The 20,734-nt window shown below is 39.1% G+C and overlaps 1 protein-coding gene across 25 annotated transcripts in view; it reads right to left on the minus strand.

Annotated features, from left to right (window-relative positions):
- Positions 1-20,734, minus strand: part of LOC147653510 (uncharacterized) — a 161,215-nt gene that overhangs the window by 100,525 nt on the left and 39,956 nt on the right. For 5 of the 25 annotated variants that reach the window (XR_015286318.1, XR_015286324.1, XR_015286326.1 and 2 more), the window contains exon 2: positions 706-991. The exons of 19 other annotated variants lie outside the window; for them this stretch is intronic. The gene's annotated coding sequence lies outside the window, so the exon portion shown is untranslated. Of the gene's footprint in view, positions 1-705; positions 992-13,495; positions 13,620-20,734 lie in introns of all 25 variants that reach the window. One more of the 25 variants, XR_015286307.1, reaches the window with a different exon arrangement.

Below are 20,734 nucleotides of genomic sequence, written 5' to 3' on the forward strand. Positions count from 1 at the left end.
TACTCCATTAAAAAAATTAATCCAATAATCTGTAACAATTAAGTTGAACAGAAGTTCCTCCTGTAAGTTAGAGCTCCACGATAGTGCTCGTATTGACTAACTAGTAATGAATGGGTAGTCAGCAACGCTCTGGTTTTGAGGCTCACTGTTACACTGTTCACTCGTGAAAGCATCTGAAAATTGAAATAAAAAGGATATAATGCAGCAGGCTAAAATCATTGACTGATCTTTCAGTAGTCATGAAAATAATGCCAGTGAGGTTACACCAATTAATTGTCAGTCATATTACTTACATCAGCAACTGTTTCTCAGTATATGACATTCACAGTCTGACCCTTAGATGGCATGGAAGGGAAAAAATGGGTGGAAACATTTTAGAGGTCTCTTTAGTAAAATTAATAGATGACAGGAAAAGTCCATTACCAGTGTTCATTCATTTAAGTAAATTAAATAGTTTAACTCCTTTGTTCACTGAACAAATACTGGCTTCCCAATCATTTTCTGCCCCACTAAATAGTTAGAAACAAGAAACATTATTTATTGGTAATTTTGGTTTTAATAACAGCTCAATGTACAACAGAATTGTACAATATATATTCAAAAGGAAAATATGAATAATACATTTCTGTAAAATGTCCCTTTTTTAATTTGGGAAGACTATTTATTTAACAGTGGAACAATGAAGAGGAACACTGGAATACTCACAAGCATTTTGTGTGAGCAAGGCTGAACCTGGCTGATGGCCCAAGCCCCTCCAGCAAGGGGGCTGCAGCAGTGGGGCTCCTGGACTCACGTCCCCAGCGGTGCTGATGTGGCAGGTAAATGCCTACCATGCTGTTTCAGAGCCTCTGGATGCATGGCTGAGCTCCCTGAGTCCAGAAATGCTTCTCAGGAATGTTTCTCATGGCTCCCTGTTTCCAAAAGCTCTCTCCTAAAACCCAGTAGCATATATGTTGCTCCTGGTCATTTCTGTTCTTACCTCCCAGGGTGCCTGCCAGGAACAAAGGACAGGTTTGGTCACTACCTTCTCAATCCACTCCTGGAGACAGATCATACCATACTCCATGGCTGCAAGATGAGGTCAGTGGGCCCTGCCACCACAAACAAGGCTCCCACCTGCATATCAGGTGGACACACACCTGCCACTCAAATAACACAACCATACAAGAGGCCTTCACTCAGGTCACGCTAATAAAAACCCAGAGGCAAACCCAAACATCCCATGCAACAAATATTTCCAATATTATTAGAATGGTGGGGTCAGATTCTTCATTGACTGCAAAACAGCACTTGTTCAAAGACTGAAGGAGCAGACAAATAGACAAATGTGCATGGTAAACAAATCTAGGCATAAGTTACTTCCCTGACTGAGCCACAGAATTGATTGCATATTAAAAACTGGGATTTGCTTTGGCACTGGGTCCTTTTCTGCATTAGTGAGTGCCTGACTTTGTGTAACATTGTCAGAATGAAGATTAGGTAACTACACAGAAGAGCCACGACATACACACATCCCAGCTATCAACATACATCTCTCAATTTATTAAGAAATACCAATTTCTTCATCCAAAAAAAGTCATACCTTTTGAAAACACCAAAAGCATGTAAAGTTTTCATTCGTAGGACAGGGAAGAAGTATTTGCTCCCTTCAAAATCAGTTTTCTTCAAGTTTCTGGTTTGTTTGATTTTTTTTTCCCCTACTTTATAGTTCATGAGGATTTCCAAGGAGATGGTAAATGCCAGAAACAACATTTGGGTTATGGAAGATTATCATCTGCACTAAGTAACAAGAGAAAATTAGGTTCCTGTCCTGCAACCTCAGCCATATCACACAGTTTTACCAATAAGCTCAGAATTTATTGATCCTTATGAAATCTACATGCTTGTGTCTGTCCATACATGTAAAGTTTGTAGGACTGAGTGTTGTAAGTGTGCATGAGAACTACACGGAGAAAAGAAAAAGATGCTTGTTAGCTGAACTGTGATAGGCCAAAACTGAGTCTTTTTATACGCAAAATATGTAGAGCACAAGTACTTAGATTCTCATTCTGCTAGGCTATATGGGTACCATTGTCATTTAGACCATTAGGAAATTCAATACACCCCTGGTTTTTGTCACTGCTATCGCTTCTGCCATTTTTGTCAATCCCAGTATTTAAAGTGTGTTTGGCAAGTTTGTCTACACAAAAAATAAAATCAACATAGCATAAGCATTCCTATTTAATTGGTAGATATGTATATATATAGATCTACACTCAAGCTATCCATAAAACCATCTGACATTTTTTCTGATGTCCCTTCCTCTTATCTAAATCTAGTCTGCAGTCTTTCTGCTTGTGTTTCTCTCAACTTTCAGCAATATTGAAGCACATAATCACAGAGAGTCAGAGCACATAAGTCAGTCTCATATCCATGGCTAATTCATCATCCAGTTTTTGCAAAATGCAAAGAATGTTACTGTAAATGGAATGATATTGCACACTCCCTGGCAAAGAGAAGAAAACCACAAGACCTGTTTATCATTGATCTCTTTAGGTACACTTGACAAAGTGATACAAAAAGCTGACACAGGCATCAAATGAAGTACGTGTAGGGGTGACCAGTTCAAGTAAGAAGCAAGTGATTTGGTGGCATTAGGGGGAGGTGGCATTAGGGGGAGCACAGGTTTATGAGAGCACAGAGGTACTGACAGCACAGTAATGGGATTAACTTTATTGGAGTAGAAGAAACATCCTTACTTGTGCTTCAGCTAAGCTGAATAAGCAGCATGCTCTGAGCCAGACTCTTCTGCCTGCAACCCAAAAATCTAGCAGAGCATCAAGCTAAACCACCCTCAAGTGCAGCAGCCAATCCATGAAACAGTCCCATGCAAGAGGGATACGTGCAACAGGGTTACACTGCCTGAGGAGGCTGCAGAGACCTCACCTCTGCAAGCCTCCACCAGCCCATGAGACAGATGAGTCAGGATAAATAGACAAGTACATAAATTATATAAAATGTTATCTATTATGTATATAATTGTATATTATATGTAAGTAATAGGTACATACACAGATGTGTTATATTTTATACATGATATAATACAATATAATATACGTATCTATGGCATCCCAGACACCCTGAGGTCTCTTCTGACCATCTGAAATTCAGTGGTTAGTTATAGTTTTGTGATAAATTCTCCTCTGAGAAAAAGAATAACTAATAGCAGGGAGGTTTGGTCTTCTACCCTAACATAATTAAAATAAATTCAGATTTATTCACTTCCTGAGAGATGGACAGGACTTTTGCCTGAGATTCCCAAAGGAAGGGGCTGTAAAGTCCTTGCTTAATCTCCCATTTAAACCATCTGCTTGAATACAACTGCTAGAGAAAAAAATTCTCAGAGCAAATAAAATAGTGGGAAATATAAATATAAAAATTTTATATTTTTATCTTTTCATTTTTTCAACCCTGAAACTGCTAATGTGTGACACAAGAATGGCAGTATGGTATCTCCCCAAACTATACTGAGTTCATGTCCCACTTCAGCATGTTGGAGATGGTAGCAAAGCCTAAATATCCAATAAACATTTGTGATGATTTAGCAAAAAAGGCTGACAAAGCTGAAAGAAGCATTATTCAAAATTATTTAATATGTTTTTCTCAGAAAAAAAAAATTCCTATATTCTGAGTAAGCATTTATTACTCTCTATGTGAATGGACTTAGTAAAAATATATGCAGCAAGATTTCAAATACACAACCTAACATTTATTGGCACGTATAATCATCACACATCCCTCATTAAATCTCCCATTTAAGCCAATTTGATTCATGTAATCTACATAAGATGTAAAAGGATGAGACAAGGATGAGAACAGCACAACTCAGCTGTTCTTAGAGTGAGTTGCATTTTACCCTAGCAACTGAATAAACAGTACATTTCATCTAAATGTATAAGTCCATCAGCTCAGCAAAGGACTGTACCATGATTTAGGAGAACCGGATGAAGTAGAAAAGTCTGGGCTCCTCGACTTAGCCAGAAAGGGCTGCATTGCTCTCTAACCATAATTTTTGACACTTTATAGACTATTTTTTTGCTAGGGAAGTATACCAGTTACCAGCATGAAACTTATGGCCTTGACAAAGAAGAAAGCTTTTCATTATATCTAGGCTTTCAAAAGTCTTCTCTTGCTGGTTGCATAAAAGGGAGCTAATCAAAAGCTGAAATTAAACCAAACATTTCAATGTCTGTGTGTTTGTAATTTAGTTCAGCAAAACGAACCCTCAAAACTTATCCCTGCAACTTGTCTTCATTCACAAACCAAAACATTATGTTCATCTATCATCATCTGGACACTTTGATAAGGTTCTTGTCAACACTTTAAACCCAGAACTGTACCATGAACAGCAGAAGTACCAAAGCACAGAAACAAATAACTTTTCAAACAATGAAATGTTGTACAACCCATCCCCATTCTCTACTTCATGTAGGAACCTGAACAATCAACAGCAAATTTTGATTTGAAGAATATTTTTGCCAAATTCCAATCTTCTGAGCACTTCAAGCAAAGCAGACAAAATATTAAATCCTGTCTTACCAACAATGTGTAGTATTCCAGCTGATTACAAAAGAAAAAATGTACAATCTGAAATATCATTAGTTATTAACACAGAGATGAACTAATTTTTGTCTTTTGCAGCTGGAACATAATCTAGGACACCGATACTTGGGCTGTTTACCTCATTCATTCCAAACCATTTTTGAGATTTTAAAGTCTAAAGATTGCATTACATGCTTAATGTATTTCAAAAGCAAATGAGGAACAGATTACAATTTACTAAATGCATTGTAAAAAAAGAATAAAACATACTTTTAACAAAATACTCATAAAATAGTCTAAGAACAGACAAAGAGATGAGTGGTTGTGCATGGAGAAATCACTTCAAAAACACCTTTTGGATTAGAAGCACTTTATGAAGAAATTGGTTCGTAATGTTTCCCCATCATTTCAGGACAATATCTGGTGCTCTGAAAAAGGACTGCTCTTACACTCAGGTTCCTTATCTTTGTTCTTTGTGACACAATGTTGTTAATATGTACCTTTTATTTTCAAAATAAATTATTTTGCTATTCTTGTATATCTTTATGTCTGAAAAATAGCATGGCAGTGTGTATGCATGTATATTGCATCTTTAAGTGTAAATGTGTATACAGACACATTTTCATGCCACCTCCTCCTCTCTCCCATTTTGCAAAATGCCTTTAACACCTGACCTGAGGCTTTAGGAATTCTGTTGAAGTTTCCTAATAACCATTTATCTGCTTATGGATTTTTTCTCATGGAAAAAGAGATTGTTGGCCATTATGTTTGGCAGGCATTCAAGGTTACAAATTTCAATTATTATAATTCTTTTCAAATCTCTACCCAAACTGTGAGGGACATTTCCCAGCCAGGTGAGCAGAGAACTCTTCAGCCTCAGATGGGCAGCAGGTGGAGCACTCATGGAGGAACACCTGAAGAGGCACTGGGGGTTTGGCATTACCTCCAAAGGCAATGGGAAGCAGTGATCTGAAAATCCAGCCCTCTGTCTAGCAGTCTAACACTGGCAGTGCACTGAGACGTAGATGTTCTGCAGCATCTTCTGGATAGTGGTCCTAACCTGCTGGACTGACTTCCTGCTAAAAACAGAAGTTTTCCTTCTCTCTAACACAGATAGGGAAATCACTGAGGAGAAATGGCATATGCACTGACTGAGTGAGCAGCTGTCATGAACCAAGGAGATCACAAGAGCCCAGAAATGCAGGTAATGCATGACAGGACCAAGGGGAATGCAGAATATCCACACAACATGCTTGCTCAGACCACGGTCTGAGCAAAAAAGCTGAATAGAAGGTTCATCACATAAAACACACTAGCTTCCTCCTTTCTCCAGAAGAAATAATCACTGCTGGCAGCATTATGGGCTAGTGAACTTCCTCCTCATAAAGGAGGTAGAGACAATAAAATGTGTTCCCCTGATCACTTATGGAAAAGTATCAAGCCCTAATTAAAAATAGTGCTATTTACCACCTCACCTGCAGAAAAAGCAACAGGATAATTCAAGATAGAAACACATTATTTTCTTTTTGCTCAGTCTCCTCTGTGTGTACTTGCACAAGTGCATCAAACATCAGCCTGTGCAGAGGCTCCCTGTGAGCAGCACTGCAAGAGCACCAGATCCCACCCCTGGAATCAACAGGCCTGGTTTTGATATGCAAAAATTAAAAAATGGAAGTTGATGTGAGGACTCTGAAGCCACATGGCTGGTATTCACTTGACAGCCTGCCCAGCAACACCAGGTCATGAGTTTGCCATACGGGCTGTTCACTTCAGAGTTGGACTTGATAATCCTTGTGAGTCCCTTCCAACCCAGAATATTGTGTGATTCTGTGTCATCCTGTTGTCTCTGTGGCACACAGATACAGATTTGTAAACAGCCAGGAATGTAAAGCCGCAACAAGGCACATGCACCTTTCTGCTTATAAAGAGAAATTTCAAACTCAGAGAACTGTAAAATATTACTTGAAGTTGGTTCTGTAAAATATCTTCATTTCTTTCTGCTTTTATTTTTGGAGAGAGGGGGAAGAGGATGGGGCAGCAGGGGGAGAGGAGGTCCTGTGTATGTTTATGAAAAATATGATAGCGAAGAACGCTTACATAACAATAATCCTCAATCAAGACCTCACATATCACATTTCACCTGAGAAACCTTGTGTGCTGCTCCTGACAAATGACTGTGAATGATTCACCTGTAAGGCCTCTCTCATGCTGGGCAGTTTCCTGCACTTCACTTTTCCTTTCCCATCCTCCATGTTCTGCAACCAGCATTACCAACATCCCTTTGGGAAGGCTGTGCAGCTTCAGAAGGGATCTTGCAATACCTTCATTGTTTGACAACTCATGGAGGTTCTTCCTAACCCCCATGAAAGACATGAGAAAATTCTCACCTGACACAATTTGCTGTAATCAATTAAAATTTAATTTGCAGATAGTTCAAACCCACCCAATTTCATTTTGAATGACACTAAAGCTTAAAAAAACCTCTGCATGGAAACTTTCAGTGCCTTCCCCATTCAGGCACTGTCTGGATGATATGAAATCCAGAAAGCACACAAGTTGTAAAGGCAGCGTGCTCAAATTAATCTTACCCTCCCGTACTAAGCTCCTCTGGAAAAAAACACTAACTCATTTCAGGTTTGAGTATTCTGAATCTAAAACAGGTCTTATCTAAACTTGCTTATGTGAGATTTACAAATGAGAAAAGAACAAATAAAGAGTAATTTAAATTTTAATTTAAAACCCCTCCATTTTCTTATCCCTTATCAAACTGCCAGCATTTTTCCTGCTAACAATGAGCTGAGTGTCATGGGCACAGCACAGCCCCCTACCACAAACCAAGTAATCTCTTTCATCTAAAACCCTGATCCCTTTAATAAACAAAATACGAAAAGGCAGTCAAAATTACGCTCTGGCTTTATGAAAGAAGCAGGGAAATCCTTAGAGCACAATCCCCTACTTGTTATTTTCACAGCCCATGTGACCCAAAGTCATTCTGAAGGATAAAAAGACAAGAGGCTGCCACCAGATCTCTGCCATGATTTTTCCACAGTTCCCAGCCTCAGCCCATCTGTTATGCAGCGGCCACATGAATGGCATGTGTCAAGAGAGTCATCACTGTGCAAACTGTCCAAAGAAATCAACCAGCCAACTTCCTTTTGCTTCCATGGCTTCAGCAATTGTTGCTGAGCTGGCCACCATATGGTGAATAATTAGTTTTTCGACCCCACTCTAGAAAAATGTTCGCCCCATTGCCAGGCATTAGCAATATGTGTGTTAATGAACAGCAGATGATGAATGCCTATACATTAACAAAAGTTGAGATTTTCTGGCAGCAAGCTGCACTCACTGCACAAATCCTAGTTACTCTTAAGGAACTGAGAGATGGATGGCAGCAAGTCCTGGCTGAAAAGTGCAATTCATCCAAATTTCTCCATTTCTCAAACACTAAAGGAACTTTGCAATAAACTACCCCACTCCTCTCATCTTGCCGCTCGCTTTCTTAAAATGATCAATTCCAGCCACGTAAAGGATTGGCAATGCAAAGCTCTCAAACAGACGTCCTCTGTTCCCGGGCAATTGAGGTGCGTTGTGTAAATAGCCGGGACGCAGGTTCCTCCACACTTCTTTTTGTCTGAGGGCTTGATGCATATGAATTTATACTGAGTACCTGCAGTGTGCAAGCCCCTTGAGGAGTCAGTCCCAGACCTCTGAGCAAACACTCACCTCCAAGGACCAAGGCTGGTAAATATGTCTGATGGTTCCATCAAATGGACTTAAAAGCTCAGCTAAGACCTCTAAGTACACTTTGCTCCATGAAGTGATTTTTTTTCCTAGCTCTCTAATTAAAAAGAGATCTCCCCTACATTCTTGTGTAGGATGAAATATCCCCATATGGTGCAGGCATCATAAACTAATGACCACATTCAGGAAAGCTGATTGTTCTGACTCTTACCTGTCATTAGGAGAGTTCCAAATGCAGCCCAAAGACATTTTAAAATAAAAGCAACTACTTGCAAATGGACTTGTTAGGAAACAACTACTCATCTTGGGGACGACTACAACCCTGGCAAATATATTTTTTGTGTAAAGACGTATTAACATGCATCACAATTATAACACTTTAGATGAAAGCCATTCTTCAGAAGACAGGGAGCAATACACCTCAGTTTCCTTCATGAAGATTCAATGGTGAAAGGCATAAACAAGTGCAGGGCATGATCCCTGATCAGATCCTGTTGCCATCACTGGCAAAATTTTGGGCAAGTCATTCATGTTTAAGCACCACATGGCCTGATAGACCACTGTACCAGTGGTGCCCAACTCTCCCCAGAGCACCTTTTTTGGCTATACAAATAACTCATAAGCAAGAAGAAGTCAATTGGATCACAAAAGGCAGCTGTACACATGTATTACCTCATTTTCCAGATCTGGCTAGCAGGCAGGTCTCAAAATCTGTATTTGCACGTGTTATTTTTATATTATGTTTGTTATTTTTATATAGTGTTGTCCATTAGTTAGGCATTTTTTTCCCCAGACTATCTCAAATTTTGGACACAGCTAACGTGCACAGGCAGTGCTGATGGGTTTGGGTTTTTCTTATTAACAGATTGCAGGTGGTTGCAGATTTAACTCCATTCGGTGCAGTCTCAAGCACCAAGTGATCCAATTAATTTGAGAGTATCAAAACAAGAAAATTATCATGTGACAGCCGAATGTTCCACTAAATCTTGCTGATAACAATCAGCACAGGACCCCCTACTTTAGTTCAAATAGTGGTATTGCCTATTGAAAAGTAAAATTCACTACCTGCAGGAGTTTAAAATTTACAGGAGCAAAGGAGCACAGAATTATAAAGTTAAATCTAGCTGATGCCATAAGCTCCTTGGTAGCAGCTTCCTGTGGCAACCACTCACCCTTTTTAGATATGACCAGCTTCTTCCAGTTGATCTGAGTGGTTTGGACATTCTGGGGACAGTATTTTAATTTTGATTAATGAGTAACGATATACAAAGGACACAGAGCAGAATTATGTCTACACAACAACAGCTGGAGTGCCAGAACTCTGGTATGGAGCTCTGGTCCAGTAGCCAGGCCCAGCCTGAGATCAAGTTAGGTCAAACTCCAGGATACAGTTTCATGACTCTCAAACCTGCAGGCAAAGCTGGTTTAAGACATTCCTGTCCTCTGTGCTTACCTGTGCTACTGCCTTCAGACTGCCTCTACCACATTCTCTCTTATGCCTGATCACAGAAATGCTGTGTTTTAAAACAAACAAACAAACAAAAAAAAAACACAAAATGCCTTGGAACTTCACTCCATTCACTCCAATCAGTAATTAGCTGGGGGATTATTTGTACTGTGAAAATTACCAGCATTCAAAATAAAGGTCAGTTGTACCAATAGATATGCATAATAATAATGTTTGGCCAAAGCCTTAGGGAATTATTCAATTCTTTACATTAATAGGATTTACATTAGTAAGATTTTTACACACAAAATACATTGAGAAACCACATCAACAGTTGTGTTTAAGGTCTGAGAATTTCCATATTTTATTAAAATCAAATTCCGATTCTTTGTAATCAAAGTTATACCACTTGTACCCAAGCTACCTAATTCCTTGTAAAATCATTTGCCTGGTAAGCAAATATCCATTTTAAAACACATTATGATTTAAAGAAGGTGTACCTTCAAAGACTTTATGATCTTCCAGCTTTGATTTTGGTTGAGATAGTACTTCCAATCAAATTCTTCCCTTGTGCAGGCAAAAGTATGCTTCTTAGAGTTACAAAATTTCAAATAACACAACAAAAGTTTTCAGCCTCTTTTAAATTGGTCAAAGAGAGACATCCAGTACCTTGTGGATGTAACATTTGCTGGCTGTGACTTGACACAATGGGAATTTCAGTGTCCCTAAAAAGTTGGTACGTTAACTCTTTACTTTATGAAGAGGTAAACAACCACAATTAAAACTACTTCCTGCCCATGTGATTGAAATGTTCCTAAAAGTCCAACCACCTAAAGCATCCAGCTAGGAGACCAGCTACAGCAGCTACAAAAGCTAACTGTATTTTACTGAACAAAAAAGCCATGCTTTCCTGTATTGCTCTCAAAATTTAAATCTATCCCCAAAAGATGAATATCTATATAATTCTTCTATCACCCAGGACAATCTCAAGGCAGACCAGGTGCTTCACTCCTGTGTGCAGGGAGGGCTTTTCATGGCTGACCAGGGACAGTAAGAAACTACAGAGACTCAGAGAAGGCCACAGAATAAAAAAAAAAAAATTGAAATGATTGCCATAGTTTATCTTTGAGAGGAGGTAACAACAGATATGATTCAAGTGCATAAAACAATGGATGGCCTAAAAATTGGGAGCTTTTAAGAGGAACTTTTTAAGACCTTTTCCTGCAGGAACAAGGAGACAGTCAGTTTCAAAGTTCCTCCAGTTACTAGACTGCAAATACAGTGATATTTTTCTAAATACTAGCCATGGAAAACAGTTATTTCAAACAGCCTAGGATCATATCATCTTGTATGTCAACAGTAATAAGAAACAGAAAACTCACTCATTCCAATGATAAACAGAGTCTTGTTAATATCTGTGGAACTCCACCGTGCCTTAGAGGGTTTATGGACATGAGAGTACCAGGTAAAAATAACAGTTTTGCACAAGTGGAACCACATATCTCTTTTCTCCTGCAAGATTTCTTCTTCAGGTCAAACACATCCTGAGCCTCAGCAGCCAAGAAACTATATGGCAGTGATCTCTGGAAAAGATAAATCTTATTTGCTACCTAATTAAATTCAAAGCCAGTGTCACACCATGAACCCAGAACCTTTCATGCTGTTCTATTGTCACTGTTCAGGTAGAACTAGAATTTAAATAATGGGTTCCTGGAAATCTATGAAATGTGGTTCTTGTGAAAAGAATAGTAAGAAGAAGAATTAAATACCCTTATTATCTTTACAGGAAAAAAAAAAAAATTAAATCTGACTTTTAAGAAGAATAGTATATACACCGAACAAAACAAAAAACTGTGGGAGTATTCATAATGATGTAAAAGGTAAAAATATTCTCAGAATAATTGCAGTACACACAAAACCACAAAATTATTGTGCAAACTAAAAAGTTTAACTTTTTAAAAGAATCAGAGAGATGGAATTAAGATATTGTATTGAAAATCTGTGGAATACCTTTTTTTAGCTAGGCTTTGAAAAAAAGCCCTTCCATTCCAAAAAGAATATCTTTAAAAGTCATTATGTAGTTAAATGATCTTAAAAGGCCGCATAGAAGCAGTCAAGGAAAATTCCTGACACGCATTTTAATGGCACTGGTGCAGTGGCATTTATAGCAATGTTCAAGATAAGCAGTACAAATGTATACCATTCTTTTAGTTATTTGTGGTTTATCTAACTATCTTTAGGACTGTTCTAGTGGTTAAAGAATGTATCTGACTAAAAAATAATAAATATCTCTAAAATATAGAGATTTTCTTAAGTATTTGCCTTTAAAAAACTGAAATATTTGCCTAAACAAAGGCCTTTAAGTGAAAAGGCTAAAACCCTTCCACTGATGAATCCAAATTTTTTCCAAAGAGGGCTATGCTGGCAACCTGCCAGGAGCTTTAAGGCTGAAGCTAATTTGCATGAAATGGAGGAAATTGCAGCTGCCCTGAGAATTAATATGGAGACACAGACAGCCCCAATTGAGACAGAACATTGCACAACAGGATTTGTGAATACAAACATGCCACACTTCCTTATTTAAGATGAAAGTAGCTATAGGCAACAGAGTAAGTCTCCATGAAAGCTACTTAGATACCTTTACCCCCACCTTTCAGGCCAAATGACCTCATTTCAAACCCAGGTGGGGGCTGTCACTAAACCACAAATGGAAATGAAAGTTGATTCCAGAAGACAACCACTTTCAGAAAAAGTGCTTGAGCATAGGATTAAATCCCATTCAAATGCCCTCCTGGAAAAGAATACAACTCAACGCGTCCTTAAAAGCACTTAAAAATTCTTTAATCAGGGCCTGAAAAAGCTCCTCCTAGTCATTACTTGTTGTCACCATCAACACATGGTTGTATGGCTCAGGACCACATGAATCACTGAAGCTGGATGCTTGCACATCTGCTCTGAACAACTCTTGAAAAATTGCATCAGGTTATTATTAGTTTGATCATATTGACAGGATTTCATGCTCCTCATATAAAATAACATCTTGATGTTATTATCAAGATTTCTACAAGATGTCTAACTGATGTGTTTGTGTAATATCTCAATTTAATAAGTACTATTGTCATGACTTGCAAGGGAAGAAAGACACATTGCATTAGGTTTTCATCATACTCCTCATTCTAGACAATGGTGGGCTGACTCTCAAAAATATAAAAACCTGTGAAAGTACATCACAAGAAGTTAAATGCACAAAGAGAATCTGAATTCTCAGTAACCAGACCCGGTATTATCAGCCATTTATTCTCAGTTTGAGCTTCCTACATCCCTTCAGAAATTTGGGTTGGCTCCTTACTCCTGTAAAACACATTGTCTCAATACAAAGTCCCAGTAAAATGACAGTCCTCCCCTCCTTTCCTGGCTGTAGCAATTAGCTTTTCTAGTGCTAGTTGTTGCAGTGAAAACAATCACTGCTCCAGCAAGAGGGGCCAATTGCAGTATGGTCAATTGTACATTTTTGCCATGTGTTACAGAGGCTGTGAGGCTTCCTCTTTATTAAAGGAACACTCCTCTTACCTGTAACTTAGATTGAGGATTTTCACTCCCCTCTATCTTCTTCTCTCTTTTCCATATCCCAGTCTGCTATAGCTTTTGTTCACCCCAACTAGATAACCAAATCTTGTTTGACCTTGCAATAACCCATTGTTTCTTCTCTGTAATTTCTGAACCCACCTGAAGACAAAGGACGAGACAGCCATGTAAGGTCACTGGGCAGAGCTCTGTACTCCTGCTTCTAAGCTAGATATCTAAAAAGCAGAGAGCTGAGATCACCTGAGACAGTGTTCATCATTCTCTCCTGTATATAAAAAGAGTTTGGACAAAGAGATTAGTTCAGATGAGTTGCCTGACTTCCAGCTGGCTAAATTCCAGGAAGGGAAAATAACACACCTAGAGAAATGAATGGAACAACAGAGAGCAACTCCTGATTTCCACTGCCCTGTTCTCTTATGGACCTCCTCAAGGAATAGGCACAAACCCACACTGGTGTCCTGCAGCTGCTCCATACCTCTCTACAGACAGGCAGCTTTTTTTACCTCCCCTAGGTGAACTGGTGTTTCTGGCCTGTTTCCTGCAGCATGGAGCTTGGGCCAGGGCTGCTGCAGGGTACTTGAGGGCTCTCCCTCTGCTGGCCCACCAAGTGCCCTAGGCTCTGGAGCACCTCCCTCTCTGTCCCAAAACACTGCACAAATCCTCCACAGCCATAGTAAAAAGTACATATTATGTTATCTTTTCATTTACAAGTAACCAAGATAGCTGGAACAAGCCTTGATTGTAGTAATTGTTCACAGACTGTCAAAAATTCACAGACTGTTCAGCATACAGTCACTAAAAATGCACAAATAACCACACATTTACTATTCTAGATCAGCAAACAAATGCCTTGTAGCACACAAAAACACCCCAGATCTAAAATTCAGAAGGCAATACATCTGGGAGTGAGGAAATAATTTGGGAATCTGTGAAGCCAGCTTCAACTGACTGTCCTTTCAATCTTAGGAGATGAGACAGACCTAAAACTGACTTACATTGTTCCTTCTGTGCTTAAGTAATTTCAGGCAACAAGAACAAGCTGCAAGAATGGACTGGGACAATGATTTTGCTATTGGCCCTTTCAGCTACAGTGATATATCAAATTAGTATTAAAAAATCAAACAAAAAATTATAAAACCACTCCCTTGACAGCTCACCCAGAAATGTATTCGATATGTTAGAATAAAACCTTTATATCTTTTGTAAACTGGCAAACACTCAAAAGGTATGAAAGATGTCTCAGTCAGATGATGAAATATGGATTTAGAACCTGACCCACAGCAGTCAGTTAAGAAAATAACTTTATTTAGACCCCATGACTTTAAAGAAGTTCTATTACAACAAAACATGAAACCTTGTGTTTACAAGGCTTTGCCTGATGAAAGGCAGAATGTCTACTCCATTCCTGGTGGGAAATGTGATGACAGCAACAATAGAAACTCTTCCACATGGATCACTACAGGACCACAGGAGGTCAGACTTCATCTACTCCATCCCCTGTTCCAAGGCAGGCTCAGCATTATGTGTCCTAGCCCTGATTTCTGCCAAAGTTATTCTGAGAAATTATGAGCACTCAAATTATACATCCTTGCCATTAAGAAAAAAAATCCAAAATTAATTCTGTGGCTGTAGTTTAAAAGTATTATGTCTTGCCCTAGCAGTTATGGACAGGAAGAAAAACATTACTCCCTTCCTCTTTGCAACAGTCTTTCATGTTCTCCAAGACTCTTCTCTGCTCTGCCAAGAGTCTTATCATCTTTTCTGTTCCAAATTAGGCACTGTATCTCTCCTGCAATTTGCAACCCAAGCAAACAAAACACTCCAGCGAGCAGGCCTGAGGAGTGCAGACAGTCTTTGTACAGTGTTTGACAGGACATCCCACACTTACCATACCACCACTGCAAATTGTAGCTGTTCATCAGGCTGAGTACCTGAGTAGTCAGTTTTGCACACAGTCCCTTCTAGAATAACCTAGGCTACAATTATCTGGTTGCTTAGGGGAGTGTTGCCACATCAGCTGCTCTCAAAAGCTCAACACTTCTCATCTAGCAAGAAAAAGGAATAAACACATTTTGTTTATGACACAAACACCTGGGGGAGGGAATTGGTTTTTTTTCAATTTTGTGGATAAGAAATACTTCTGGAAAAAGAAACATTACTGCAGGATGCAGCAGTCATGGGTTCCACTTTAAGCAATGCAACTGCACAGTTGTTGCTCATGTTGGCAGTAGTAGCAATCTATATTCAGATATCATATGTGATTCCCCTGCAACACATCATGTATGTCAGTAGCTTTATTTTTTATCAGGGACATTGCTTCTCCTTTCACCAGAGGATTTTGGTCAGCACCTAAGGGATGAAAGGAAATATGTAAAAGGCTTCATAATGGATACTTATGTGACAGCAGTCTGTAAGGGACTGTGTTTCTATATTCTTCATTAACGAGTGCCACCATGGAGTGGAAGATCTTATGCACTATGTGTTTAAAATCCTGTTAGCTGAGCAATTCTACCCATGCCATTACCCTTTTTGCTTTTAGAATTTCTATAGAAAATTATGCCACACAACCCTGGAATCACTCATCACCAATAGATAATAGTCTAAAACAATATTTTAATATTATTGACTACAATACATGAAGCAGAAAAAGGTGCTCAGCACAACTAAAATTGCAGAATAAAGTGCCACAATTTCTGCAGTCCATAGTAGAAAAATGATTATGTAGTATGAATCAATTGTACAACATGATTTGTAGGAGAAGTTCTAAAAGTCAAAGAATAAAGCAGGCTATAAAAAAGGGAATCCTGGGAAAATCAGACATACTATGAAAGTGAAGGAGGAGCTCACTGCAGGATGTCCTGCTGCTTGAAATTGGCCTTATCAACCTGAAAGAGATTCATTTTCAGAGCAGCATTTGAAAAGACAAAGTCAGGCCACTGCTGATGTAAGGCTACAGTCAATCAAGTTCTCCCTCTCTCTGGCAGAGGGAAGGAGAGTTGGTTTTAACAGAAGTAAATGGTGGCAAAGAGAGAAAAGGAGTCTGAAGGCCTGTGTCCTGTGACATTCAGGGGATGTTGTAGGACCAAGACCAGCAGGGCTGGACCCTGGAGCATTCTGTAGGTGGTGGGCACAATATGACAGACACCCAGCACTGCAGCAATGGGTTCATAAATGGAAGCCTGCAGTACATGTTGGGACAAAGGTGTGGGTAGGAAAGTGGGAACAGAAATTATTTAGGAAGCCTTAGAAACAAGAGGAATAGAGACAGAAAGATGTTTCCCTGGCCCTGTGAAAAAATGTCCATCTCCAAGAGGATGTTAGAAACTCACTGTTTGAGAAAAGCACTCTGCCTGACTGATTTGCTATGGCACCTACATCCTTTGGAACAGATCTTCCAGAAGGCCTACAATAGAGGATATCAGTTCATATGAATGTTAAGTTTCTGTAAGAGACCATGACACTGTAATTTGTTAGGTTCAATGTAACCCAAGTGTCCTGAAAGACAGGATGTCTGTGAGACTGGACAAACAGACAAAGGCTAGAATCTCTAATTACGGTGGATAACAATAAACACAGGCATAAATGTAGATAAAACATGGATATGCAAGTCATGACCAGAATATTTTAGAAAGCCTTTAAGGTATTTTGTATCCAACCCAATGAATGATAAACACATGAAAAGTCTTCAAGGATATTCTACTCACAAAAAAGGAGTTATTGTGCATATTTGAAATTAACTCCGTTAGGGTCATTCAAGGACCATAGTATGTCCTCTTTTTAAGGGTTTATGCTTCAATTTTAGCTCTGCTAAACCCTGAAATTTCAGACCTTTAACCCATCTATACCACAAGATTGATTACTACTCATCCTACGTTCTGCACTGATGAAAAGAAGTGGGGGCCTACAGCAGAGGAAGGGGTCAGCCTTCATCTATGAGGCAGAAAAGAATGCTTTTTGGAAAGCTGAGGTCATTAAAAGAAATAGAGAGGGCTGGACCAGTGTACAGAGAGAGAGAGTTTAATAGTCAGGTGCTGGATACTGGCAGCTTATCATGCAGCTTCCCAAAGGCTAACATTAGCATGCATTTTCATGTGTGAGTATATATTAATGAAAAGTGTGAGTCTGTACTTCCCAACTCACTTCTGTGCATGAAAGCTGCTAGAACTGTGTGTTTCTCCAAAGCTGCCCCTGCCCACCAGCTCCACTCTCCAGCCAGTGATTGAAATGATACACAAAAGTATTTGCTCCACAAAAGCAGCTAAGTGAGAGCATTCCACATGTGCTCCCTGCCACACTCTGCAGAAATAAACAAAACACAATGAAAGAAAAAACACTGGGTTTACACTGAGTGTATTTCAGGCAGATAGGGACACTAACACAGGGCTTAGTATAGACAAATCTGCAGGGAATGATCCATGGGGGAAAATTCAAGAAGCATACCTTATAGAGAGAGAGGTTTATAGAATTCCCAGTGCCTATGGTACTCTTATAAACACGCCGTCTTTTGTTCCTGCAGGGCTCCAAAGAATAATAAAAGAAAACACAAAGCAGAAGAGGCACCACTGAGTGAGTGCAACAGTGTTTTATTAATCCATGTGATTAATCCAGCATGCTGAGGAAGATTCTTTACAGAATCAAAACGTTCATGTTTTTTGATCCACATGGATTAAGGGAACACTGTGGCATTTGCTCAGTGGTGCTGCCTTTGCTTTGTGTTTTGGTTTTATTCTTTGGAGTCCAGCAGCAACAAAAGAGGGAGCATTTATATGAGTACAGCAGCATGGAGACTTGGATAACCTCCCCTCCCTTCCTGAAGGATGCTGCATGAATGTTTCTGAGGGCTACGTCTCTTGTTTGTGTCTACAGCCTGCCCTTCAGAAACCAAACCACTACCAAATAATAGAAGGCTGTTTCTGCAAATCCTGAATGACAGTCATGCTGCCAAGCGAGCTTTCTATAAATCAGGCACATACCTGTGTAAAGTTACCAGAAAATTATTAGAAACACTGGCTACATTCAAAATGTATGTTGGAGGGGAGGAAAAAAAAACACAATTCAGCTGACTTCTTTTTGTCAAGGCAAAGGATTCAGGCATCATACATGGGACCTGACAAAATACTTAAGTCTACGTTTAGGGTTAAAGACAGACTGCTTTGCATTTAAGTTTTTTTTTTGTGCTCAAATGCTTTCCTGTAGAGAGCCTGAATTTCTGCTTGTTTGAACTGAAAGTGACCTGCAACAGCAAGTTTGCTTATAACTAAATCAGGTGTAAGGCACAGCCCTTTAGCCTGACAGAAAATTCAGCATCTGATTTCCAGTGAGCCATCCCAATCACATTTAGAGGACCACTTATTTGCTAAGCACCTAGGGAAAAACATGAGAGAGTTTATAAACTCTATCCATTATGGTAGCAGCTCATTTTCTACGGTGGTGTCTAAATTCTGCTAAATTCTATAGTAGTGTCTAAATTTCTAAATTGCCATGCTCTAAAACCATCAGCAATCTCTACATCTGTTTCTGAATTTTACCTTCAGGCTTCTTTGTACACTCTTCTTTTGCTTGTGAATTGCTTCTTTCCTACCTCTTGGTTCTAGCTTCTCCCTAGGCTCCCCAGTTTTGCTGGGTTTAATCAAGGTCAACTTTTTCTTGGGAAATTGGCTCACTATCAACCTTCTTATGCTCAGAACAAGGGAAAAATCTCTACATGCTATCAAATACAAAGTCTAACTTGACCAGACTACACCAAGAAGAGCAGTTCTGTTAATGCAGCTCTAAAAATAACATATAAAAAATTATGCTCTTTGCAAAGTTCAGGTCTCTGGCAAATAGCAAAACCTGGACAGAGGCATAAATCCTTCTCGAACTAGTCCCTGCACCCAGGGAACTCCAGTATTTCCCAAAGAAATACACTCACCCCTCCCCCCTAAAGCCAAGCAGTTTTCCCTGACACTTCTCAGAAGCAGCATGAGTGCTTTCAATGGAAACTGTTAAAAAGACATGACTCTATCTTTTGTATCCGTCTGAGTCTGACAGATACAAAAATAAAATTAAACCTGAGAAGTTAAAATTTGGTAATGTGTTCTTGTTGCCTTCCACAACTGATAACAGAAAATTAAAGTATAGGATGTCCAGACCTTATAATAACAAACAAAGATTACAAGTTAAGGCAACAGTGTCTGATAATCAATATATTAACAAAACCCTTTTCCTCTTATTCTAGGTATTACAATTTATTTACACACTCACATAGGTTGAAGTTAGTTCATATAAGAAACTGAAAACCACTCAGAAAACTCCAGCTTGTCTGTCTTCCCAATATTCTTCTTAATAACCATGCATCAACTAGTTTTATATTTGACAGTTTTCTCCTTATGTCAGACATTCAACTTGCAATCTCTACATAGAGGCAGTCTGAGTACACTTTAATACATTGTGAATTAATGCTAAATTATCTTGCAACCTAACACCAAAAAAAACACATTTTTTTTTTGCCCTATATATTACTGGAAATTGCATAGGTCACACTCACTCTGTTATTTTCAAAATGCTCTTCAGAAGATTCTCACAGCTTTCAGTCTAGAAGACATAAAAATCCAAATTTATCTTAAGGGAACAGCAGACTTGCTAAATCAAGAAAGTCCTCTCCTGTTCTCAGCATATGTTTCCAAACCCCTTTACTGCTAAAGATTTGACTCAGTCCCTAAATTTGTGCTTCTTATCACAACTTCCCTTAGGAATCTCTGCCCTCTCTTGGCAATAATTTGAGATAAACTGTAGCCCTTAGTCTACCAGGAGAAATTTCTAAAGCACTTGGCATTTGGCCTCACACCAATTCTCCTTTGAAGCTGGAGACTATACAGAAAACCTCTTGCTCCCTGCAGAGCAAACATTTGACCCTAGACTACTGGAAAGAAACAAACTGGACCTTCTGCTTTTCAGGGTAAGCTAAAAGGTTACACAGTCCCTCCTGCTGAATCCTAACAGCTCAAGGCAATATTCCTAAGTAGGTTCTGCATGCTGAGGTGTCGCCAAGGCTCTTTCCAAGACGCAGAATATGGTATTCATGGAAATCAGTATGATGTGTTTCTGGTGCACTTCCAGCCCATCTTGGAAAAAACTGGAATTTTGTGTCAGAGTGATACAGAAAGATGGAACAGAGAAGCCACGAGAGCTTTCTTCATCTATGGACGGTACCATGGCGAGAAAAAGGGCCACATTTTTATTTGCAAAAATTATCTAGAAAGTGACTATCTTGAAGAGATCAATAAATACACAGAGTTATCCAAAAGTGGGAAGGGAGACAGAAAAGCAAAAGGTGCTGATGATGATATAGATGTTGGGAGAGTTGGTTTGGGAGAAATACAGCAGCCTCTTCACTCC

This window comes from Cyanistes caeruleus, chromosome 4, assembly GCF_971803275.1.
Source record: "Cyanistes caeruleus chromosome 4, bCyaCae1.hap1.1, whole genome shotgun sequence".
NCBI classification, from domain to species: domain Eukaryota; kingdom Metazoa; phylum Chordata; class Aves; order Passeriformes; family Paridae; genus Cyanistes; species Cyanistes caeruleus.